A 26,840-nucleotide genomic window follows, 5' to 3' on the forward strand; every position below is an offset into this window, starting at 1 on the left:
TTAGAAAATCAAAACAGAACAAGAAAAACAGAAGAAATTATCTGGTCCAAACAAATGTAGTATGGTCATACTTCCCTAGTAATGCATATACATAAAGCTCTTCAGGTGTAGAAGTATTCCTTTCAAAAATTAGAAGTTCTCTTTGGTGATTCAGAGCTTTCAGTATCTTGTCTGATGTTTGTTCCACACAAAAAGAGAGGTCAGCCTTCCAAACACTTTTGCCCTTAAGTACTTCAGCAAAAAACAATCAGCTGGGTGCAGAAGAACTCAAAGCAATAACCACAGTTATCAGTACACATGAGATCAGATGTCTCTAACCTAACTGTAACTAGGATTTTTCTTGAGTGTAGGCTCTAATCATCACTATAAACTTTGGAGTATAAGTAAATAATTGGAACCCTAATAACATTAGGAAATCTGAGAAATAAGCCATGGAAATCACTCTAGTAATGTATGTTTTACTTCATTTGCTCAGGATTCAAAAATAAATAAAAATATGAGAAAAGCAGAAAGTAAAAATGGGAAAAAATAGCAGGATGCTGCTGCCACTGATGTCTATGGCAACTGGCAGAAATCCTATGCATTTTAATGGGAGTAAGATTTCCAATTTTTAGTACTTGTGCCCTACATATCTTTTGCCTTCAGCTCTTCTCGACAGCATTGACTGCATGATGTTCTGAAAAATGAACCTCCAAAATGCAGTCTTGGCCTGTTGGAAAGGTTTACTCTTTTCTTTTTTTTTTTTTTTTCTTAACTTATGCTCAAATTTCAAACATGGGCATAAGGATTATATTTTTATTTTACTACATAAGAGGACTGAACAAGTCTTGATGCTGACAGAACACTTTATGTGATATTTAACAACAAAGAGGGAAACTCTGTCAGCCCAGAATTCACAGGAGCAGGAGTTAGCTAAATTCATGGCATGGTGTGGGAAAATTACCTCAACACTGTCTACTTTTGCTGATTTTTCCTTATGCTGACACTTCTGATGCCCTGAAAGTTGCTGCGCTCACATCCTCTGCTGCTGGTGTCAAAGAACACTCTCAGTCTTCACATGCCAAGATGAGGAAAACCTATTGAAATGCCCAAAAGACTTAACTCCTGTCAAATGTATTCATTTAACACAAGCACTCTGGTCTGTGGCTCTCTGAAGTCTTAAAGTGATGGCATGAAGGAAGAAGGAAGAGAAAAACAGGCAATAGCTTTAAAACAAAATATTCTATTAATAGGTAGAGCCATTCCATTTCATTGTTGCAGATAGAAAATGTATTAGCCACTAAGGCAGAATTAGATTTTCAAATTAGTACTATCTACAAAGGATTGTATGCACTACTACTGAAAAATAATAACTTAGGAAAAACTACCTTATGTGGAAAAAAGCCTACCTGGATATACACTTAAAGTTACAGTCCTTCTTGTGTTCAGGTTTCTCCATGAAGACCGCAGTCATCAGTTGGGCCACTTTCAGATATGCTTGCAGATTAAGAATTTTTAAGTTCTGTATGAAGAAAAATAAAAAATAGATTTGTTCTGCTATTTTGTGTGCAGACTTCACTTACATTTCTTTCTATTCAAGATTATAGAAGTCCAGTGCATAGTGAAAAAACTTCAACTAGTGCTACCAATTTCCTAGCCTAAACGACAATCCCACTTCACCCCTTTGTCCTCTCCATTTCATTAAGTTCACACATATGAGAATGAAACACTTGCAGAACAGGGCAAACCATAAGCCAGTCACATCAAGCTTCTGACCCTATGATATTATGAGAATACATTCCTATACATGTAGGAAATTCAACTGATTTTAGCATTCCGTCATGGGCGAATAGAGTAGAGTAGAGTAGAGTAGAGTAGAGTAGAGTAGAGTAGAGTAGAGTAGAGTAGAGTAGAGTAGAGTAGAGTAGAATAGAATAAAATAGAATAGGATAGAATAGAATAGAATAGAATAGAATAGAATAGAATAGAATAGAATAGAATAGAGTAGATTAGAGTAGAGTAGAGTAGAGTAGAGTAGAGTAGAGTAGAGTAGAGTAGAGTAGAATAGAATAGAATAAAATAGAATAGGATAGAATAGAATAGAATAGAATAGAATAGAATAGAATAGAATAGAATAGAATAGAATAGAATAGAATAGAATAGAATGCAATAGAATATATCTCAAGCTGGAAAGAACCCATAAGGATCATGTAGTCCAGCTTCCTGCTCCTCACAGGACTGCCTAAACTAAATCGAAAGGTCAAGCAGGCCATTTGTTTGGCTTACCACATCCACCAAGTGGGTTGTATTTGGGTTTCATAGATTTAAGACCCCTGCCTCACTGTTTATCACTCTTCTAAGATTGCCACCCAAATTTACTATTTGCTTTCCAGTTAACACAAATGAGTAGAAGATTTAAGAATAAGTATAATCTTACAAATGCCAAAAAATGTGATGTCACTGCAAGAAAAAAACCTAGCAACATCTGCAAGGCAGGTGAAATTATTACTTGAAATTATTTATCCCAGGAAGTGCTATCTGAAATTTTGCTCGTACCTCTGAGTCATCGTGTTGGGGAGAAGCTGCAGCACAATGCGAATAAACAGGCCTACAAAGAAAGTCTGAAGGAACTGGTCATGTTTAACTTTGAACCAAAGAAAATGAAAGGAGGCACTTAAGCACTGGCTGCATTGTGGAGGAAAATAATCTATTTGCCAAGTCCATTTTGGGTAAAAATGAAGCAATAGACTTTAAATTTCTTCAGGAAAAAGCAGCTGTAATGAAGCACTGGACTGGATTCCCTTGACAACAGTGAAATTTCACCCAGTGAGGGTTTTTCAGAGCAGGCAGGACAAACATGAATGACATAGGTATACACTGACCCTACAGTGGGACCACAAAATTTGGGACCACACAAAAAAACCCCACACTTTAAACTTTTTTTATTCTTCAGTCATTTATTCTTGAGGAGAAACATGGAAAAGTTTTCATTGGTCAGGATGGACTGCAGAACCTTTTTCTCTCTCTTCTGTTCCTGTCTCTTCCCAGTTCATTTTCTTTCCCATAAATTATACCAGAAAATGAACCCCTTATTTTCCTTTACAAAACACCATAAAGTTCAGATAAAGTAAGAGCTGGGACTGAATGATGCTTACTTTTGAGGAGAAACACCTTACAAAGAAGATTGTGGTAAAATACCTATGTTTTTAGACATCTACTGATGCAAGTATATGTTGAAGCTTTAGATTTTTTTCTCTCACTTTCTTCTCAGAACAGTGCAACAAAATAGCTGGTAGCAAAGCAAAGTTTCTCAGGATTGCCATTCAAATCAGGACACACACACAGCTTTTCTATTTGCTTGGAGACCATCAGTTCTTCCCATACAGCCAAAGAAGTAATTTTATAAATAGTGAAGGTATTTCTACTGAAAAACAAAACAAAACAACAACAACAGCAAAATATTTTCTAGAACACATCACAAAGTTTTTAATTAAACCTAGGATTCATGGTACACTTGCAGGAATTTTTGCAACAAGATCATGAGAAGATAGATACAATTAAATGTGCAAAAGGAAAATAAAAGAAAACAAAGAGAGAAGTAAATTTTTGGAATTATGTAATTTTGTGAGATTTTTCTCCAAGACATGGAATTTGAGATTTGAGTGAATTGCCAGGTAGATCTGTAAGGCAGATGTAAAATCTTCTAATCTCACTCATATGAAAAACTAAGAGACATTTGATGTGAGCATTCCATTTAGACTACTGTTGCAATTAAGTATGTCAGCTGAAGACACACAAAACTGAGCAAGCTCAATCCTTCTGAAGGGTTGTGCTGCTGGCTTTAGCCCATCTAGCATTTCACCAAGGAAACACAAAGAGGTGTTGCATTTTTTTTTTTAATGTCTGACCTCTGCATGAGAAAATGACTCATTTAATTTCAAATATTAGATGTGACTCTGGTCTTGTTTTAGTAAGGGACTGTTTGGCCCTTTAAAACGTCATTTGCTTTAAATAATTGCGGTATTGTACCTCAGTATGATTGGTTTTCCTCAGATATTCTTTATAATCAATACACCAAAGGGATTAAGCACATCAAAGGGAATGCAACGTTTTCTGACATCATCTAGTTATCTAACATAAATCTGGAAAGATTTTGAAGGCAACAACAATAATTCAGAGAGAGTAGATTTTGGCCACCAGTTATTCACTGGCTATATTTGTTGAGTCCTTAATTCATCAGGAATCTCAGGCTCCTCATCCTACCTCAATGCACAATGTTGGATTTGAGCCACTCTTGTGCCATGCGCTTTTGTTTTTTCTTGTTGTGTTTGTTCTGAATACTGAAGCATTTTTAAAAATACTAAAAAGAGCATACAAACACAAAACTGAAACAAAAAAATCAAGCATGGCACAGTAGGAGAGGAAAGCTTCTGGGGAGAGAAAGCAAAGCTGTGTGACAGATGGAAAGGTCTCAGTGGATGAATGGTACTACTACAAATAAGTAGCAGGCAGCCAGAGGGAATCAAATAATGATTATAGAAGAAAAATGAGGGTTAAAAATATGGAGTAAAAAAACCCTTGGCAGTGGCAGAAAATTCTAGAGTAGCGATGTATATTTTTTTATTAAGGGAGATTTAATTATATGTTCCCCACAAATAGGGAAATCAGTAAAGGCAAAGAAGCTAGACAGCTGACAAGTGAGCCAGTGTGGACAGTATAAAAAGCTCAACATGTCCTTGGAGAGGAAGGAATGTACTCCAGGATTCAGTCTGGCATGCCCCCAAACCTGAACAGATTACTTTCTGCCGATCAATACCTGCAACCACCAGAGGCCTGTTGCAGAGTTTAAAAAAAAAAGAAAAAAAAAGAAAAAAAAAAGAAATTCAGCTTCAAAGAGACCTGGTCCCAAGCTCACATTTTATTTTTGCCATTGGGTGCTGAGGTAAGAGCTTTGTACAAGGCTCATTTTTCATGTCTTTATAGGGCTGTGGATTGAATATGAAGTGTCGTGGCACGTTCTCAGGGCTTTGCTCCATTGGTTTCCTGTCCCAGAGAGGAACTCTCTCAAGATGACACTCGTTCCCTTTGACCCAAGCTGTTATCAGATCTTTCACAACAGCCTGATTAATAAATCTCCTTTAATATCTGTGAGGCTTTATCCACCTATAAAGAAAAAAAAATAAAATACTTACAGTTTTCTTCATTTAAGTCCATGTTTTGTGTGGAGAGGCCTAAAAAAGACAAAAAGATTCCTTGTATTATTTGAAATGTCACTGATCAGCAGCTATATCCAAATACAGCTTAGCTGTTTTATAGAACACTAGGCATATTTTCATGTACTGCAGTATGCCTGAATAGAAATTGAACCTAAATTTTTTCTCCACGATATAATTTAATCACAAAGATATGTGAAAAAAATGCTTTTAGATATTACTATGAGTATGAAACAATAATTCATACATGTTTCTGGAATCATGGAGAGTTCTGTACAATTTGATGTCTCCTGTTGCAATTCTAACTTTCCCTCTCTCACATTGTAGCTTAATTTTCTTTTGTTTTTCTCCCATTCATTTTTCAAATATTGAAAGGCAGTGCACGCTTTCCAGGAAGCACTGATGTGATTTTTTTTTTTCCCCATCTAACTTAAGTTGCTGAAAATGACCTATCTCAATAGAGAAAACCAAGATAGAGAGGAACAGAAAATCTAAGCAGCTTCTTAAGGAAACAGGAAAAAAAAAGAAGAACTGTATTATTAATAGCAAACTCCAGGATGATGGATGAAAAGAACAACAATATCCTTTAATCATAAAGCACTAACATTCCAGCAGTGCTGGTAAGTGAGTGGAGCAGTGAAACCATTTGAGACTTAAACAGATGGATTAGGAAAGATTCCACTGCGGGTTCCTGGACAGATTTCAAAACAGCAGCCTGATTAACTAATGCACAAAAAGCAAGTGATTCTTCCAATCAATAAGCTTTTATGTAAGCATATTTGAGTTATAATATTTAAACATAGCAGAGAAGTGGGGAATCAGGAATTCCTCATGCCGGGATAACAAAGCAGTAAGTTTTACTTGAATCTGGAGATCTTTTTTTTTCAGCAACTCTGAAAGGGATTTTATAGCTAATGTTGTCACCAGATGTTCATCAATATATTAACAGCTCCGGACAGTTTTGTGAAAAAGATGGTGAGTTCCAAGTCAAAAAGCTGCTATTTTTTTACCTCTTTTAAAGAGTGTTTTTGGGAGAAGTTAACTAGGTTGTCACTGAATGACGGAAACTACACATAAAAATTATTATTGACTAACTTTCCTGGTGAGCACACTTTCCACAAATAATTAGAGAAGGAATGCAATCAAAACTCCAGGTCATAGGGGCTCTTGCCCTCCAGCATGAATAAGATATTTTTCTTAGGTAACAAATGGAAATAGCAAATGGTAATTTTTTTCTATGGATATTTTTATATATATCTTTATTTCAAAATATCTTTTGAAACTATTTAAAGGAGGTTACAATTTTGTAGGATTTATTGGCAATGAATTCTATGTTTCTTCCTCTCTCTTTAGTGCCCAGAGCTGCAGATAGAAGTATGATCTTTTATAAAGGTTTCTAAAAGTGATCTAAAACAGATCTTTTATATAAGACAGTATTACTATAGGATCTAATATCTTGTAATGTTCCAAGGATAGAAAGAGACAGCAAAAGGGAAAATTTCAGACTTCTGTATGATACTTGGACATGTGGGCCATGCTTTCTAGTACTCCAGATTCATAGTGATTAAATACCCAGCTTTCCCTTTCCAGCTGCGATTGGGCTACAAGATATTTGACCTTAAACCTGACACTTACCCTGTCAGGATTTTTTCCTGTTTAGAATCATGTACTATTCTTTAGGAAACGCTCCTCTAACAGTTGATTTGTGTTTTCACATTTCTCAGTAGTTAGTGGGTTTTCAGAAGCAGTTCTTTTGAGACAGACAAGTAAGCAGAAGATGACTAAGACAGTCAGAAGGTACATAGTAAAAGCACTTTATTATATGTCTCTTGTGATATCACAGGACTTTTCATTGGTTGTCACTAAACTGTATACACATGTATAAAAAAAAAAGGGGGGGGGGGTTGGGAGGCGGAGGTGGTCAGAAAGGAAAAATACGTTTAACTTACACGAGCCGGAACCAACAGAATTCTGTGGGAGCATGCACTGAATAGCGATCTCTGCTTAGCTTAACTAATTCATGAATTCAAATGGAGTTTCAAGAGATTAATAATTATTAGTTCAGGATCAACATGCACATTTGAAGAACACATCTTTAGAACCTCATAACTGAGGCAGAGCAAAACAGCTTTTAATAGGACTAATGAAAGACACACCTGGAGTTTGAGGATTATGCTGCTACCGAATTTACAGTATTTTCCACTCTGCAAAGTTGTCCTAATGTTAGAACAGATTTCCTTGAGGAAACCTTTCACTACCAACATTTTTTTAAAACGACCAAGCAAATTTATCAGATTTCCTTGGGGCCGATGCCATTTTCACCCCCCCCAAAAAAAATCTCCTCAAATTTGACCAAGAAAGAAAGAACTTTTAAGTTCTTCAGTTTTTCAAGACACTTTAAAATTAAATGTCTCAGCTATAAATATGTCCTACATTTTGCCAGTGTACAAATTAGTCATTACATGACTTTTTGTCACTCATTTCTTGTCTGCTGGAGGTCAGTTTGTAATTGCCTGTTGTGACATCTCACTCTAGCCTGGAGTGTTGAACTGCTGTGATTCTGGGACTCTGTCTCTTTCCATCAAGGAGCTTGGACTCCAAAACCTGCAGAGCTGTTGGATTTCCTGGCTCCCCTCAAAATTGCCCAGCTAGGTCCTCTGCTTAGTCAATGTGTAGGTCTGAATACATGTCTATATTTGCCTTGAGGTTTGTAATGGAGATGTTGTTCATAAATTGAAAAAATATATTAGGGAATAAAATGCTTGCAGCCCTGAAACCAGGAATAAGTCTATTAGTCTAGACCATAAGAACAGTGCCTTTCAGTTCCTGGAGTATGACCTTCAGAGGCTGAAATGTCATTGTCAGAGTGACTGAACAGTTGACATAAGCATGTAGTAAACCTGTAGTATTCAAAAAATCCTCTGAAGGCAGCAGAGAGAGATCCTTCTGGTTTTCTGAAAGGGCTCTTCATCTTTCTCAAACTAAAAACCTCTTTTTCTTTCTCAGTCTGCATACTAGTTGTAACCCCAAAACCTTTTTCTCTTCGCTAGTCTGAACTTCAGACTAGGGCTGAGAAGGAGGAGAGGGGTGACAAAAGGTCCCATTCATGCCTTTCCTCTGGGCCAGTTTGTCACTAACTCAGTCTCCAGCAGCATAAGCAGCATGTAGTGTTTGGAGCAATGAAAGCATAAATTCTCTCTGCTTTTTCTGGTTATTCAAATTCTGTGACATTTTGTGACGAACTGAGGGCATGTTTACAAGCAGTAAAAATACACTGATGTCATGAATAGACTACAACCCAGATGCTATGATTCAGCTTCAGCTGCCAATTACTGCTATTTTGAATACAAACAAATCTGAAAGTAAAAACATTAAATTAAGGACATAAAATACATTAAGCGGAATGTTTTGAAGTATTATCCTGTTTCCAACTTAAGAGGCACTACAGATTCTAATAAAGGAAAAGAGTTCTTGCCCACAATTAAAACAGTAAATAGTATTAAACTGTGTGTACCTCCTAGGATTTCAGACCCCCACAGTTACCTGTGGGATGCTTCACAGTGTTGTAGTAGGGTAGTTCAACATTTCAACCTCTTACTGCAAGAATTAACCTGTTTTTTCTAATGCGTTTTGAACTCTATTCACACAAGTCCACATTGCATGAAATTCACAGGCCCCCACAGAGATACAATAATTCTCCATTTTGGTCCACAGTGAGGAATGCTATAAATAGTTGAACATACCAGGAAAAAGGAAAAATCTCCTTTGGGGACCACAGTGTCTTTGCCTCACAAGAAATAAGAAAATAGATATGCATGTATTTGTACAATTACATTAACTTTCTGTATACTGTACTGAGTAGTTAAATAGTCTACATTCTGGAGAATCCTGAATCTCAAACATGCCTAGTTATTATACTGCTAGTCTATTGCAAACGTAGAACAGCAGTGCATTGATTTTGAGTGCTGAGTAACTAATGGAAGTTGTTACTTTCGTTTACTGTGAAACCATATTAAATATCAACACGGAAAAGAAGCAAATAATTTTATGTGATATATACAGGTAAATATGCACATATCCAAATGCAAATGCACTTATATGCAGATATGCGTGTGTACAATTTTTTGCTGCAAGGAAAAAAAATTCCTCCTTGCCGTCTATATCTTGTTATCTGACATCTACATCTGCTATCTGGCATGGATGGGTGGAGTCCTGCATCAGTGGCATAATGCCTACGTACCCAGGTGCAATTGACTTGAACCCAAGAAATTACAGAACAAAGATTTTCATTAAATCCCTCCTGATTTGCCCTAAAAATGGCACTGGGGACTTTGGAGATGGAACTAGGAGTTTTCTTCAGTACAGGAGCATTAAAGATGCCAAACAATTACGGTCCTGATGTGCATATTTACACAGATCTCAATACTTTGTCCTGCTCTACTCTCTTCTGAGTTATTTGTAGGAATATTTTTAAAATGCTGCAGCATTAAGCCCTGATACAGTGCATTTCATCTTAAACCATAACTGTATACTAGAACATATGGGAGAGGCACTGAACAACACTATTATAAACAGCAGAACAAATTTACCTGAAGTCAAATAAAGGAGGTGGATGTTCATTAATGTCTGTGGTGAATTTCTCTTTGGATGCTGTGTGATTTAACAGCAGCCTATTCCTGCCCATATGCCTCTCTGAGTGAAAACAATTTTATTAGATGTTGCAGCAGCCTTCAGATTATATCCCCACAAACAAACAAGATATTACTGGGTGTCAAAACATTTATATGGATACTGAACAATCATCATTAAAACAGGCAACATTAAGCATTCAGAAATGGTTAACACTCAGAAGCATTTAGGTAACTAAAGATTTTTCATTGTCTAAAAAGACAAGAGGTTTTATAATTGTTTTTCATATAGCTACAGAATTTTTTTTTTTAATTAAATGAAAGCACTGTGCTTTTACATAATATACTGTCAACTTATCTTTGAAAAAAGGATATTTTGGAGTGGAAATGTTGAAGTATCCTCGCTTAAACCCATCATCAATGTTAAATATTATCCTGAATTAAGAATAAATATGAATAACTACACAAGTTTTTTACTACATGTAAAAGTAGTATACATTTTAACATTTTTTGTATGTGAAAAATAATCATGTTTTCATCCATGCAAAAGTTCTTGTAGTAAATGTAGTGAATGCTGCTCTGTAATGAGATATGTAGGTCATATCATGGTGAAAGACTCTGTAAGGTTTAGCCACTTGATGCATTTGCAGGTGTGAAACATCTCAAAGGCTCCATTCTGATGAGATGAATTTCGAATCCTGTGACAAGCATTAACATGCCCTGTGCAGAACTGGGTGTTGAACACGCAAAGATTTATAAATTCCACATCATGCTCTTAATAATAGGGTAATCAGTTTGCTCTTTTCATTTGTTATATTTATTTCACGTAACACAAGCAATCGACGTTTCAAAGTCTCCATATTTCCTCAGCTTAGGAAAAAAAAGAACTTATGTTTTCTACCCATAGTATATCAGTCCTCTAGCCACTGAGTTCACTGTAGTCTCTAAATCATGAGGACCAAGGCAACAGAAAGCCAAAGATAAATTTTTATTTTGCTTTTTCTTTCTATAACCTTCTGGTTTTCATAATCTTCATTTTTTTTAATTTTTGCACCAAGATCAACCTTAACTCAGAGGACAGATTTTTAATAACATGTCTAGGATTTTCCTGCTTCAGCAGCCAACGGCCCAATAGCCAAGGAAGGAACGTGCTAGTCACATCTTCTGCCTTTGATCTCCTAGGCCTCACCAGCCATTCACCTCCTTTCAAATCTACCAAACGGAGACAACCTACGGTATGAGCCCATGGCAAGTTTCAAGTTCACAGATGTCTTCACTTTGTCATAGCACTCCACTTGTCGGTGTATTAATCTCATCCTCCTCCTAAAACAAGTCTAGGTTACTCAAGTCTGAATGACACTCCTAATCCACCAGTAGGTAGGGCTGAATCATGGCTCAAGGCTCCCCTTATCCCTCTAGACCAGAAATGAAGCTTGGTGTCTTCCTCAGAAGAGCCTGTGCTCTATCTAGGCCATCAAGTCAGTCACAGAACCACACAAGTTAATTGGAAGCATTAAACTGAGAAGGATTCTTAATCAAGCCATGACCGCTATTAGCAACTGAGTACTGGGAGGAAAGGTGGATAATAATTTTTTACCATACATAATGATTGTCTTAAATGTGCACATTAGACAAATCCTCAAATGGTGCATGGGGTCACCAGAAATCCTGGTCTGAGGTTTAGCAGTTGCACAAATACACACACAGCTTATGTGAACCAGAAAAATGAAACCTGTCCAAGATCCTAAAAGCTCCCAAACTGACATGCAGCTTTAATGTGAGCAAGTGTAAGATGATTTATTTTTTCAGATCAAATACACAAAGTTCTGGATGTAATTCTGTTAAGCAGTTTTACATCTTGCCACTAGGATTTTTTTTTTTCCTCTGTGTTAAGCTTTAATATCCTTTCAAATGCATTAATGTGTCCCTGGAACAGACGCTTAGAGACTCCTGCATGCTTTGAATATTTCCACTTTAAAAATGGCTTTTAATACTCACTGAGACTTTGTGTAGCACCTCGCTGGCACCAGAGCTTGTAAAACACTACGGGAAATAGCTAACTGCCCAAAAACATGTCCAACAAGCAAAATCTTGCTTCTGGTCATCCTACAGCCAGGAAAAAAAAAAAAAAAAAAGAGGAAAAAAATATATAAACTACCTCTTGGAGACATATGCAAATATTTGCTTCCCTTTCAGTCAGTTCACATCTCAGGTGCTTGCCTTTGAATTTCAGGTGTGAACAGCTCATGTATGCCAAAGAGAAGCTGGGACAAACACAGTAAGCTTCAACCAGCTTCTTTAGTAAACCTGTGTGTTTATTCCACATCTTTTTGTGTTTAAATGTTATAGTGCAGCTAAATATAACAGTATGAGTCCATGCATTAGAAGGATAAATTTCAGATAAATAAGCTATGATTTTTAGCAAAAGGCTCAATATGCAATGTCTGAATTTCAAGGCTGAGAATCAGCCTGGATCCTAACCAAGTCCCACTTCCAGTTTTATTGCAGAGAATTTGCATATGAAATATCTAATTAAGGCAGTGTATTACTACTCTATAAACACTCACAGTAGTCTAGCAGGGCTGAAAAATATTTCACTTTAATAATATTATTTCAAAAAAATGATTGATTTCACCATTTGATTTACTGGACATCTCCCAAAGCTTAGTTGAGTAACTTTGGTTAGCTACCCAAGTGCTTCTCAATTGAATTTTACCTTGAAAAGACACAGTGGAAGAAAGTCTGGAAAATTAGTCCCGGGCCCAATAGCAAATGTTCTCTAGTACTCTGATCGTATTGATGTACTGGCACACAAGTACAGAATTATCCCACTCTCAGCATGGTTCTCAGGAGCAACTTCAAAATCAGTTTGTTCTTTCCTATCAGCACGGAATCTGCTTGCTAAATGCCTTTCACAGAACAATTGAGATTCATACTTTTAAAATAATAGCTTTATGGACACTCCAGATTATGAAATAAAGTTCATGGCAAAAATGTAACTGGCAATCGGCTTACTTGCAGGTCTGGGGAGAACTTTGCACAGAAGCTAGAAAACTGGAAAAAGCAAAGTGCAGCGAGAACGTGAGGAGTGATTTGTTATGCAAACCTGACAAAACTCAATGGGGAATTTTGTAGTTTGATGAAAAAAAAAAAAAAGATTAAAGCTCATAATAGGACAAGAGAAAATGGCCTCAAGTTGGGCCAGGGGAGGTTTAAATTGGATATTAGGAAAACATTCTTCAAGTCAAGAACTGGAACAGGCTGCCCATTGAAGTGCTTGAGTCACCATCCCTGGAGGTGTTTAAAAGATGTTTAAAATGGTCTTTTCCAACCTAAGTTATTTTATGATTCTATGATTCTAATAAAAACTAAACTGGCAGTAGTACAAATAAACCACTAAGACACCACACCATGCAGTTTAAAGTGCAATAAAGACAGGAGAGACAGACCAGGCTGGCAAGAAGGTGAAGTCTGCCTCTATGCAAGAGCACAGCAGGCATTCATGGCGCTCTTCCTAGGGATGAGTCATAAATCAGCTGAGACTTTATGGGTCAGAATTAGCAGGTAGACTGAAATGAGCAATGTTGTAGTTAGTGTCTGCTACAGACAACCTGATCAGGGAGACAACTGGAAGTGTCAGCTCGAGGGACAACACAGCACAGCATGAGCAATCCAGGAAGTTTTGATCACTATTTCATCATGCACGTCATCAAGGATTTGATGAAGACAGCTGTTGTGCTTAACCCCATACTTAGAGATGAGGAAGAACTGGTCAGGGATCTGAAGATATAAAAGTCAGATGAAGCTTCGGTGCAAAAGCCATGATATGGTGGAGTTCAGGATCCTGATGGTAGGGAACAAGGCAAAAAGCAAGATCACAACCCTGAACTTTGGGAGGGGAGACTGGCATCTTCAGGGATCCACTTGGAAGAATCCCATGGGATACAGCTCTGGAGAGAAGAACGATCCAAAAGCCCAGGTTGATTTTCAAGGATCACTTTCTTCAGGCTCAAGAGTAGTACAATCCAGTGTGCAGCAGTCAAGCAAAGATATCAGAAGGTCTGCATGGATGAACAAGGACTTCCTGACTAAGCTCAAATGCAAGAAGGAAGCCTACGAGAGCTGGAAGCACAGATAGGTGAGGCAAGAGGAATATAGAGACACTGTCCAAGAAATTGGTTTAGGAAAGACAAAGAAGCAGAATCTGGAGAAAGGCATCAAGGTCTATAGGAAGGGCTTCTATGGTATATCAGCCACAAAAGGAAGATAATGGAAAATTTGGGCCTACTGCTGGATAAAACAGAGAATCTGGTGACAAAGGACACAGAGAAGGCCAAGGTACTCAATGAGTGTTTAGCTTCCCATTTAACAGGTGCATTTGCCCTCAGAAATCCCAGGTCCCTGAGACTAGTAGGAGTTTGAAGAAAGAAAGACTGACCCTTGGGTGGAGGTATATGTCTAGGGAACACTTAAAGAAGCTGGACATACACAAGTGATAAAGAACCAGGGCAAAGTCATTGCAAGGTCACTCTTGTTTATGTTTGAAAAGTCTTGGCAACTGGTGAAGGTTCCTGGGGACTGGAAGAAAATAACTGTCACTCCTGTCTTCAAGAAGGACAAGAGTGGGGATTTGGGGAACTATAAGTCAATCAGCCTCACCTCATTCACTGGAAAGGTGACAAAGAAAATAATTGTGGAAACCATTTCCAAACACAGAAAAGACAGGACTCATGTCATCAAAAAACAGTTTCCTACTTCTGGCTTTATAGTACAGGGAAATTTTTAACATCTTGCATGTACACTATAGAGTACTTTTCTTTATTGGCGGCACAAGTATGCAAAAAAAAAAAATCCAAAACAAACAAACAAACAAACAAACAAAAAAACCCAACAACAACAACAACAAAACCCAGAAAACTAAGAGTTAGCTGTACCACTTTATGCAGGAAGGCCTGTAAGTATCTTCTACTGATTTCCTCTGAAGAGCAGAACCTTACCTACCTGATAAAGTAGATTCTTTCAGCATGCTGGATGTGGCTTCGATGGAAACAGACTGAGAGGTCTGACTGTTCCCTGCTCTGAGGCCATTGTGTTTTGGAAATGCATGTAGCTTGGTGAGCAGCACTAGGTATCTGTGACTGAAGGGAGGTCCACAGCAACCAAGGACATGGGACTTTGTGTTCCATGCTGACCATGGAAAAACACTAAAAGTGTAGACTCTACAATAAGGTGCTAAAGACAAACACATCTGTTTAATAGCTCTTGCTGTGTAAGAAACAAGTCGAAGGAGCTTACGCAGTAACTAAGAACAAATTAACTCTGAGAAGGAAGAGCAGAAGTATAAGCTCATAATATGTGCTGCAAATAAGTCAACGTATTGAGGAAATGCAGCTATATATTCCTTAAAGAGAAAGACATGCTTTTTTTCTTGAAGTTACATTATACTTCATGTTTTCTTGTGACACCTATTTTTAACTACACTGTACTCTGAAGGCAAGATTTTAGAATGGTCTAAATTAGTCTATGGTGATTACCTGCATTGTGCCATTTACTTCTATTTTATTAATTCAAGATTAAAGATAATACTTTATTGGAAGAGGTAGAAACAGAATTAACCTCTATTTACCTTGACATAATAAAGATTTAATAAAACATGGGAAAATGTCAATGAACAGCATAATTATTCTAACATGAAATTTAAATGTAACTTAATTCTGTATTCTGCATGTTTAATGCTTTAAGATTAGTCATCATTGTTCTTTTCTCCCTTCTTCCCGTGCATATTTAAAAATATTTCAAGCAGCCTCAGACAACTTGCTTACTAAATGTATCCCAATTTATTTTCAAATTCAGAAACATTAAGCCAAAAAAAAAAGAGTTTTTGAAAGAAATTCACCAAGCCCCTGCAAACAATATATATCTCCATATCTCACCCTTGTCCAAATTTTTTACTGTTGAATTGAAGAAGATTCTTGTTTGGTTTATATCCTGTGGTTTTATTACATCAGACAGGCATCAAAGGGGCAGAACACATAGGATTGAAAAATAACACAGCTGCACTTTGCAATGGAGTGTTCTGTATCTGGCCGTGTTTTGTTGTTCATGTAATACTTTTCAATAAACAAAGATGTCAATCAACTTTCTTTGCAGCACATCACATTTCAGATTTAAACCACTTCAGACACAGACCTGCCCCAAGCTCACACATTTAACAGATAAAAATTCAGCTTTCTGTCAAGGCAGAATACAGTATTGATTGTAGACTGTATTTAGGCTGGTGTCTGCTGGAGCTTTATTACTTTCAAACTCATACAAAGTCCACTATAGAGACATAATGCAAAATTTGTTTCTTTTCTAGTGTAAATTTTTTTTAATGTTCTGCGTTGATTAGTGACAATTTCTAAATAAATGACAAAAAAGCAGCCAGCGCTAGAGTTTATCCAGAAATCAGTGATGGGGGGAGTTACAAAAACATGATAGTAATCATGAAAACTTTGATCACTTGATTTGATTCTAGTGCTTTGTAAATTAGCATAATTATTCAAACATGCTTCATTAAAAATCACGACTGTACAAGTCCTTCAGTTTAATGATCCAAGAACATACAGAATGAGCTAAGCTTTAAATAAATACATCAACTTTGTACTAGATGGCCGTGTCGAAGACTGGCGGGTTATTTGTTTAAAAAAAAATACCGAATGCGCTCTTGTTCCTTGTACAGTGTAAGAGACTGATGACTTGCTGAAAGGTGCACTGTGGTAGCTAGTATATCTTACTGTTGATCCTCGCATCCACCTGAACTTTTCTTGGGATCTCAAAAGCTTAGATGCTATGTCACCTCTAAAGTACTGGGAGATTGGCATAAAAATTCAGTAAATCTCCAGCTAATTACATTTGAACTGTAGGTGCCACAGTTGATTTTGACCTTTAAAGGTTGGCAGAAGTTTGACAGTCCTTAAAATGGTCCTACACTCTACAATACTTCTTCTATAAAAAATTAAAGGTATGAATAGGATGCAGAAAGTAAATGTGTATTGCAAAGTATGGTACCCTGTTTATTAATATACAAGGTTCGAGAAAAATCAAAGAAATACACTTATCCATGGCAACCAAAATCATCAAAAATGTGCTGACATTCTCCTAAAAAGTGTAGCTGACAAAACACCAGTTGGCAACATTGAAGGGTTAAGAGAAACTTAACAAATTTGACAGAGGAAAAACAAAACAAATTCCTAGTTAAGTTGTCATCGTCTGCTTAATTCCCTATGTATGTACTGAGACATGGCAGGGCAGCTCTTGTGTGTTGCTGAGAGTCAGGTTCCTGTTAGATTGTTAATCTTAACCTGGTTGTTTAGTTTGGGACTTTGCTTTTTCACTTTCCACTTTTTTCAGTTCAAAAAAAAAAAAAAAGTGTTGCCCAGAAAAACAGTGCATGAAATCTCTCAGTGCTGGCTTTCTAGCCATGATATAAAATGCCTTACTGTCCACACTGAACATCCCAGCTGTCATCCAAGCACTGAAACAAAGCCATGTGTCAGCAATACCAATAGCTGCCAGAGAAAAGTTTTTGTTTTAAAAAATCTAACACAAATTTGCAAGTAAGAAAATCAAGAATATTAACTTACATTAAAAACAGGTTGGTTTTATGCGTCCATGAGCATTGATTTAAGTCAAAATGCTCAAATACTTTTGACAGAAAATGGGATGGTTTCTGAGAAAGTTAATTCTTTCTTATAAAGGCCTGCAGTTCAGAAAATATCACCTTATATTATGTTTCTGCAATTTTTTGATGGAACATTAATGCAACTGTGCTCGATTAAATATTTCTTAACCCAGATTTGAATCTCATCAACAGATTATGAAGAGTATGTGTTTCATACCTTCTACATGTTCTTAGCTATTATTTGCAGTGAGGTAGTTCTCGGAAAACTCTTGCACTAAAGCTTTGCTTTCAACAGCCAGGATTTTATAGTTTAGGGAAGAAAGACACAGTAGGTTATTGCAAACTCCTGAACTGTCTCAGAGACAGGATTTTACAAAAGATCATGCACATTCTGGTATTGTTTGCTGCTCCTTAGGGAAGAGAAAGTTTAATGTTTATCAGGTCATTAAGAAAAAGAAGTTGAGATAAAAGAATGAGCTTATTTTGTTTTATCAAAGAGAGGACCAAAACACTTAGAGCTGCAAATAAGATAGAGATAAAGATGAAGATGAATTAATTTCAAAAGAAAGTCCGAAATAGGAAAGAACGTCTCTAAACATATTTATTGGTTAATTTCTTCACCATCCCAGCTACCCAGTGGGGCCAGCCACAGGAATTTACTGAGCAAGATAGGACTGGAATGCTCTGGAGACATTCTTGTGATATGTACACTCTCCTCTTTTTAAGCAGGCTACTCAAGCACCCTTCCTCCCATTGGAAAGTGGGAAAATATTAAGAAATGAAAATGCTGATTACATCATCTTTCCTTCTCCATGTTTTAATTTCCAACCCCTTCTTTTCCTGGCCCTGAGAATGATCAAGCATCACATGGCAGTACAAAGGATTAGAGCATTTCCCGCCACTCTGCCCCAAACCAATTAACCTCTTTTAATTAATATTTCTGCTGTGCTGCTTAATTTGCACTTCTTATGCTGGCTTCTCATGGTTTCTTTTTTCACCCTTTTGAAGACACACAGGTAAAATTTGTCAGTAACAATCTTTGGAAAATAATACTTTTGTAATCATTGTTTTTAGATTATAATGGTTACTCTGCCATGAATTCATCGCAAAGGCATGCATGATATAGTCATTGGGAAATTCACACAAGGATCTCAAATTCAATGCCATGCATCCATATACTCATTGTATTTAGGGAGATTCTGTTGGGAACCCTATCACGGGACTACAAAAGAAAAAAAAAAAAGAAAAGGCCCTATGAAACTAAAAAGTTCCTCATTACTATCAATGTGAGAGGTTTTTCAGTTTTAGTCTTTGTGAAATATTTTCTTACAGTAACACAATACTATCTTCTCTGCTGACCACAGAGACAACATACTTGGTGATTCAGGAACTTTGGCTGAGATACCTTAAATGTATGTAGCCTCAATTTTCAGCCTACATGTCATTCAAGTTCAACATTTCATTAATGAAACACTGTCAATATTTCCCTGATATTGCCACAGGTTGACATATGGCATTATGCCAGGGTAAGATTTTCACACATTAGTGACTAGGAAATCAAATATATTCCCAAAGACACCTGAGGTATGATTAATTTTCTAATAGTCTTTCTGTATCAGTTTGAGAGGAAGGAAGATCTTGTACCAGGGAGGAAAGAAAGTGGCAACATAAGAAAAAAGACAGCCTTGGCTTCTTGCCTGGAGCACTGACTTGGCCAGCTGCCCTATGCAGAAACTTTTACCATCATCCTACAGCCTGAAAAACATGCCAGAAGTAAGGCAGCAGTTCATAATGTACCTTGAGAACAAATAATGTCGATGTGGAAAAAATTCCATGAAACCCTCTGCGAGAAATAGGAGGTAGTGCTGAGGTTAAAATAAAGGTGAATGTGTTCCATCTATTGGGTTAGGGAACATGGTCTGTCAACATTTTTGAAGGCTGAAGCAAAGTTAGGAAAAAAAACAGTACTGAAGATTTGATAAAAATAACAAATGCTCAGGGATGTCCAGTTTTAATACCCCTTTGCTAAGTTGAGTAAAGACAAGTTTTCATACATATTAAATGAAGTAATGTGGACAGATCCAGTTCTGCTTTTCATCAAGCAAGCATGGAAATCTTAGCAATGGGGAACTGTTGTCAGTGAGATTATCATTACTGAACCACCCAAACCGTCCAGTCTACAGTAGCTATTCTTGTCACAGAGTAACTAACTAAATTAATAGCATGAAACACATCAACCACATACAAAATGGCAGATTGAAGGAGGAATTAAACCACTTTCAGGACTCAAGCTTTGCAAAAAAAAAAAAAGGCCTCATAAACTTACTTGTTTCCCATTTCCCCACGTTGTAATATTTTTGAGACATCTGCAATGAAAGAAACAAACTGCTAAAACAATTTAAATGTAAAATTTGTGAAATTATTTTCTTTCTGCTTGAGCATGTATCAAGAAGCTGCTGAAAAGCAACAGGTGTGTTTTGAGCCCTAAAATACCGAGATTCATAACGGAAGTGCTGACAAGAGCAGTAACAATTGCAGATCTGGTAGTGCTGCTACAATAAACATAAGGTAAGTAGTACTAGTCTTGCACAAAAATTAGACTGTCTAGTGTACCAAAGTCCACTATGTCCCTCTAACATGAACTTCATCATCAGAAAGTTGGTTTTGGGTGCTAAGCTTGGGAATAATGAAAATGACTATCAAAGACAGCCCATCCAACACATTAACTTCCAGTTTCAGGGAGACGGGCTGTGCACAGGAAGACAGACAGAGACACAGAAATAAGCCCTAGTATTATAAATCTACAACACATATTTAACTCATCACAACTCTTAAGCTATTTTTCAGTTGTTGTCAGTATTTTATAAGCAATGTTTTTATATACCTGTTTGTTTGTGTCTGAATTTCTCTCAGTGCAAATTAGCCTTGCTGCAGACCAAAATTGCTCATGATGGGAAGGACAGCACTGTCCATTCCTGTGAAGTTTTTCCCATTCACTGTGGAATCAAAATGGCTGAGCTGCTGGTGAAGCTGAAACCAATGACTTTAAATGCAGAATATTGACAAAGAGAAACCCAGTTCTGTGTAAGTGGAAAAGTAAACTCTGGAAAGGAAGGTGTCTGTAAGATCAGCCATTACAGACCCTGAGATTACTCTGGTGAAAATAACAGGAAAGTACTTCTAAGTGCTCTTTGCCAGCATTGAAGCGAAGTGGAAAGAGGCAGATTTTAGGGGAAATAGGCCCCATCGTGGCATATAATGGCCAATACCAAACTCCAGAAGGAGCTTGTAAATTAGAGTGGCTGAAGTTATTCCAGCAGCTCAGTTGCACACCAAGGCCATACCCTTCCCTCACTGACCTGCTGATGCTTGCACAGAAGCAGCTTGCGAGGCATTCCTGTGCATACTGGTCACAACATGATGGGAAACCATAGAAGCGTGAGAAAAAGCTGGCAGAAGGCTCCAGAAGCATCTAGTCACATATTTGGCCTACACGAAGAACGGAAACACGTTCTGTAGCGTTCAGGAAAAACAATACTTAAGCTTTAAAAGCAAGTGCAACTTCGCTTACATCTTGAATGATGGCATTCTGGGTTCATTTAAGTCTACTAGTCAAACCAATACTTGATTAAAATAAAATCTTTTAGTGTCTATATAAACGCATTTGATATCTCAACACGTCATTCCTAGAAGATACATTAATATTACAGATATATTTCTCAATAAATATCTTTTTCGTGCAATCGATGGTTGGATGTGAAACATTTTGCAATTTCTAAATGAGTGTATATACTGTTTGAGGTAGATGCCTAGCTGTCTCATACAAACAGCATTTTTCATGGTATCTGCTTCTACTTTCCAGAAATGTTCTGATAGTATAGCTTTTGTCATAACATTCATCTAGATCCAATTCAGCACATACACATTGTTGACAATAACAGAGACCAGAGAAAAAGGTTGCCCAACCATATTACTATTTGCCAAAGGAGCTGATCTTTATTTTTAAATAATATTTTGAAACAGATCTTAATTTCTCGATTCTCATTTTGATCACCATCAGAAATTATGATCAAGATAGATAACAAAGGCTCAACATTCAGAATTGGTCTGAGCCCAGATTTAAAGCTTTGAGATACTTCAAGATACTTTCAGGATTTTAGTTTCTATCTTTATAGAGTTGAACTCCCAACACATAGTGCAGATTAAGGTAGAAGACCAAACTGCAAAACCCGTAGGCCCTTTACATGCAGGCTGATTAGGCAGAACTACAGTCACAAATCTCTATTCAACTGCATGTACCCCCGTGGTTGGTGTGTTAATGTAGCTGAATAATGTTCAGATCTGATGCTGCTTAGTAACCAAACTGCATCCAGCTTTTCAGATCAACAGCAAAGTTTCAGGAACTGAGCTAGACTGGAAAGAAGAGCATCCAACCAATCTATAAAGTTCCTATTGGTCTTTAAAGCAGAAAACATCAGGAGGGTTGTTAGATGAATTTAGCAGCAGGGAAGCCTGCAGCTCATCAGCTTTCTCTTCCTCAAAAGTAGGTACTTATTGCAGTCGAGAGGAATTATTGCTGGGCATCTCTGAACATGGTGATGTTTTTGTAACAATAAAAAATCTGAACAATGTGATTGCATGCCCCCCCCTTCCCCAATTATCCCTTTTGTTTCTCCACTACAATAATACACTTCTTTACGATGCTCAAGGTTTATACTTTGATTGCCAAACTATTATGCATGAAAAGAGACAAACAAAATATTGCTTATCAGGTGGACAAAGCAAACCTGAGCTAGGCACACAGACTGGGCTCATTTCTTTTCTTCCGATATTTGCTTTATCTCAGTTTCTTCATGGGAACAGTTTTCCTTGTAGATGATTGTTCATTGACTTTTGATGAACACAGAGTCTTCATCGCAAATTCATATTTTGCTTCCAAATAGACCTTTGGTGAAATCTTGATTGTGTTGTTATGAAAATCCCCTTTTCTTTAGCTCAGCTGTGTCTCAGCAGTTTCAGTATTTTCACAAGAGGACACCTTAATAAAACATGAAGACAAAGTCCTATCCTAAATGTGAGCACACTCACGTTGTTGAACTACGACCCTATGAAAAAATGCTGGTGTTTCCTCACAACCATTGTGGATCCAGCTTGGGAGCAGCTACTCCCAGACTCTGCTGGGCATCTCATTTGTAGCCAATAAGAGGAGTAGAAGGAGAGATTTCCATCAGTGCCCACATACCATCAGCAGCATTAGTCTCTACAGTCAACTTTCACCTTGTTAGAAGCTATCATGGCTATTGCACAATCAGTCTTCCCTCCACATCAAACATGAACTATCCTGCCGTCAGTACTGCACCATAAAGTAGCAAATCACATAAATATCAGCAATTAAAGGAAACTGGCTGTATCTCAGAAGGCCTATGTGCAAAAGAGAAACAGAAATAGAACCCTTCAAAATGAAAACATTCCCGAGGAAGTCATAGAAGAAAAATAACTTGTAAGTCAAATTTCAAAATGGTTGTTCAGGAGAAAAAATTGACATTACAAGAAATAATCACACTTCACCCCACTGTTGATTTTATTCCTCAGTGTTCTTGGTTTGTAAAATATTGCAAGCCTATAATAGCAGAAGACAGTAAGAATTGGACTTCCATTTTCTGTTCTTCTACTCCCTGGCTGGAAGACCAAAAAATGTGTCCAATATCTCAACATTTTTTTATTTACAACCCATGAAACAGAGACAATAGAACAGAATTAAACTGCAACATTTAATAAATATACGTAAAGCAATGTGAGATTAGTAGACAATAAGAATTGTAATTTGCAAAGTACACATTTTGTGCCCCACAAATTACATCTCTCAATATTTGAAGGAAACTCAAGATGCCTTTTTTTCTGCTTTTGGAATGAACCTGTTTCCCTTTTTAAAATGTATTCCATTTCATAGCAGTCTTCAGAGACTGGTTCTCCATATCTTCTTGCTGATTAATGCCTGAAAAATGTTGCTGTGTTTAAAAAAAGTGGTACAAATAGGGTGAGGACTTCCCTGAAAATAATAATTTGAAAGGCATGTTATTCACATGATACTGAGAAATCCCAGTGTTGTATTCCTTGGGGTAAAAGGGGCTCCTTCTCTTACCATACAAATAGCATAAAATATACAAATGACTCTTGCATTCAACAAGTCAAATATTTTGCACGTTTAATTTACAAGTTTAAAAAAATTCAAAACATTTTAAAGGCTACAATGATGCCATAAAATAAAAGACATTGCACATGGTAGAAGCTATACCATTGTTCGTTGATAAATTATTTTCTGGAATTCACATTAACAATCACATTACTGAAGTGCTCTCTAGCCCTCCAGTGTTACAGTTCAAGGTAAAATGTGACCGATATGAACATTCTTAGGGAAGAAAATCTCCAGAGTGTGTAGATCGTGGTTTTGCTCACTGGGAGATTACAGTGGCTTTTATATCTGCTACAAACGTGCAGTTATACTGATAACTTCAAAAGTAGAATATTACATATCATGCTAAAATTCTCCACCAGCCGCTTATGTTCTTTCTTTGTTTCCTTCTTGCCCTTTTGTGTGTGTGTGTGTGTCTTTTTTCCATTTAGCTATTGCTGGCTTGCCAGAGATCTTGAACTTGAGAAAGGTTAGACATCACAATGCTGGAGCAGTTTGTGAGCATCAGCAGATTTAGCTTGTAATTTCATTGATCTATGTGGGCTTGCTGTTTGCAAACCAGCTGCTGCACTGTTTCCCCACAGCTACTGATCTGAGTAGCATTGATTTTTTCCCTTACATTAACATAGCATTACTTCTTTAATGGGCAATAAATGACTGGATGTAAATACAAACAGGGCTGCAACAACAAAAGAGAAAAAATGCATTAGTTCTTTTGATTTAAAGAACTCTATTAATATTTTCCACACACACACAAAAAAAAATATTAAAAGTATGATTCATTGATCAAGATAAATGCTATTTTTAGTGGTTTTTATTTCCACACATTTCTTTTGCCAAGAAATCATCTTTTTTTCTTACTGCATTTACTCATAGTCCAAAATGTTCTATTTTACAACTATTGCATTTTTGCCTCAGCATAAATAGTAAAATAGATCATTTTTAGGAAGAATTACAGAAAGCAACACAAAAGATTCTCTTCATCACGCTTACACTAAAGCTAGATGAACTCATATCAGTTTTGAAGGAGACATCATCTGTTAGCTTTCACTTTTTCACCATTAAAATGGACCTTAGTTTTGACGGAGTGCATGTGACACCTGCAGCACTGCATGAACTCAGTATCATACATATAATATATTTAATATAAGGTCATAAATTCACCACGTGCTACTTTAGTCCTTCAGTGAGTAGAGTTTTAAAAATTCAGTGGGGGAAAAACAAACAAACAAACAAACAAAAAACCACCAAAACCCAAAACACTGAACACATTAACTTGGTTATTTCTGAATGAACGTTATCAGGAAAAGGTTCCTGATCCTCCTTAACAGTAGGTGACAGCCAGCAGGGCTGTCCATACCAGAAAGAGATGTATTAATAAAACTGAATGTAGTTCCTACAGACACTTGAGCAAAAGGAGATGGGATTGAGAGTGCTGGCAAGCAACAGGTAAGAGCTTCCAAAGAAAATCAGTGGAGGGTTACAACCTTCTGGGATGCAGATGACAATAGGCAGCAGTGCTACTGACTTCCTCAGTGCCAGAATTAAGATAACAACACCTCAAAAAACTCAGACACTCCAGCAAAATTCAACAGGAATGGGACTTCCCTTTAAGTATTTCTGAAGGCGGATTTTTTTAATGGATAAACACGGCTCTTGTTCTGGCTCTGCAGCCTGGTCACCCTGAGGAAAACGTTGAATGACATGGCAGAGGGGAATTCCTCATTCTCATGTAACCCTGTCTACGCCTTAGTCCTACAACTGGAAAGGGCAAATCATTTCACATGGATGCACCAGTGCTATCTATTTGATCCTTGCTCAGATAAAGTATTCTGACTAGGACATCATGGTATATAATATGGTGCTGAGGGTGAAAATAACCCAGGAAATGAGCACCAAAATTTACACTTATCAAAGTTAAAATGTATGTGTGGTCAGTCTAACCATCCTATCCTAGTATCACAGTCCTCCCTCTTTGACTAGCTAACATTTAATGTCAGTTTCAGCAGACACAATGTCCAAATCATTAAAAATTATATTAAGTAACACTGGCTTCAAGGTGAACCTTTAGAGCATCCTACTATTAACCTCTTTACACTCTTAGGAGAAGACTTTCAGTGCAAGTTTTTTGCCATAATTTATTCAATTTTTAATCCACTGTGAGATTTTGCCCCTTACCTTATAGTTATATTTTTCCTTAATAGTCTTTTATGAAGAACCTTATCAGGAATTTTTTGAAAATCCAAATAAATTATGTTCACCAGGTCACCTTTATCTACTATTTTATTAACTTTTCAAAGCACTTTAGCAGGTTGGGGAAGCATGCTTCCCTTTACTGATGTTGTGCAGGTTTGACCCTATTAGGTCATACTTAACCATGTGCTGAACTATTACATTGTTAATGAGACTCTCAATCAGTTTCCCCAGAAGCAAGGTGAGGTTCACAGGTCTTAATACCCATGATCACTTTTTGGTCCTGTTTTAAAAACACACACCATACTAGAAATTTTGCAGCTATCACTGGTCTCTATCACATCTTCGTGTGTCTCCTCTACTTCATAATTTGTTCTGGTGAATGCTACCTCCTTTTAATTATTTTCCATTTAACACAAGTTTATCAAAACAGTGGGCACTTCCCTTGTAAAAGACTACAATTTTTGCTAGTGCTGCTCTGTGTTTTACATTTTTAGCACAGTAACTACTTTAGCTGCCATCTATGAGAAAGAATAAGATGAAAGTCTCTTTAACTATTAAACTCTCTCATCATGGTGAGCAGGCAACCATTGTTTTATTTTGATATTCTTGTTATTTTTAATTATTTTGCCCCTACAAGTCCTCAGATGAGCAACTATTCACTTCTGTTTTAAAAGTTATAATATTTATTCTTCAGTTTTTGAGGCTTTTCGGTTTTTATTTTTATGAATAAACATGGCCCATCAACATCAGTGGTTTATTTTCTACCCTCACTTCGACCACTGTTCTTTGACAAAGAGTGAAAAGGAAGGATCAAATCCTAACACCACCATACATAAATAACTGGTCAGATTCACCAGCAATATCTAATACCAGGAGTTATTAAAACTGGTTTTCACTTGAATCTGACAGCAGAAGGAAAGAGGTTCTGCTTATATGAAAAGGTATAGATTTGTATTCTGGGCTTGTAG

General features: G+C 36.9%; 1 long non-coding RNA gene across 1 annotated transcript in view; it reads right to left on the reverse strand.

Annotated features, from left to right (window-relative positions):
* Positions 1 to 2,922: 2,922 nt before the first annotated feature.
* The window catches only part of LOC136100401 (uncharacterized), a 201,910-nt gene continuing 177,992 nt past the window's right edge, over positions 2,923 to 26,840 (reverse strand). The window contains exons 7-8 of the long non-coding RNA XR_011738443.1: positions 5,172 to 5,210; positions 2,923 to 3,403 (exon numbers count right to left, since the gene is read on the reverse strand). This is a non-coding gene — a long non-coding RNA (uncharacterized lncRNA). The remainder of the gene's footprint in view (positions 3,404 to 5,171; positions 5,211 to 26,840) is intronic.

The sequence above is a fragment of the Patagioenas fasciata genome, chromosome 3 (assembly GCF_037038585.1).
Source record: "Patagioenas fasciata isolate bPatFas1 chromosome 3, bPatFas1.hap1, whole genome shotgun sequence".
NCBI classification, from domain to species: domain Eukaryota; kingdom Metazoa; phylum Chordata; class Aves; order Columbiformes; family Columbidae; genus Patagioenas; species Patagioenas fasciata.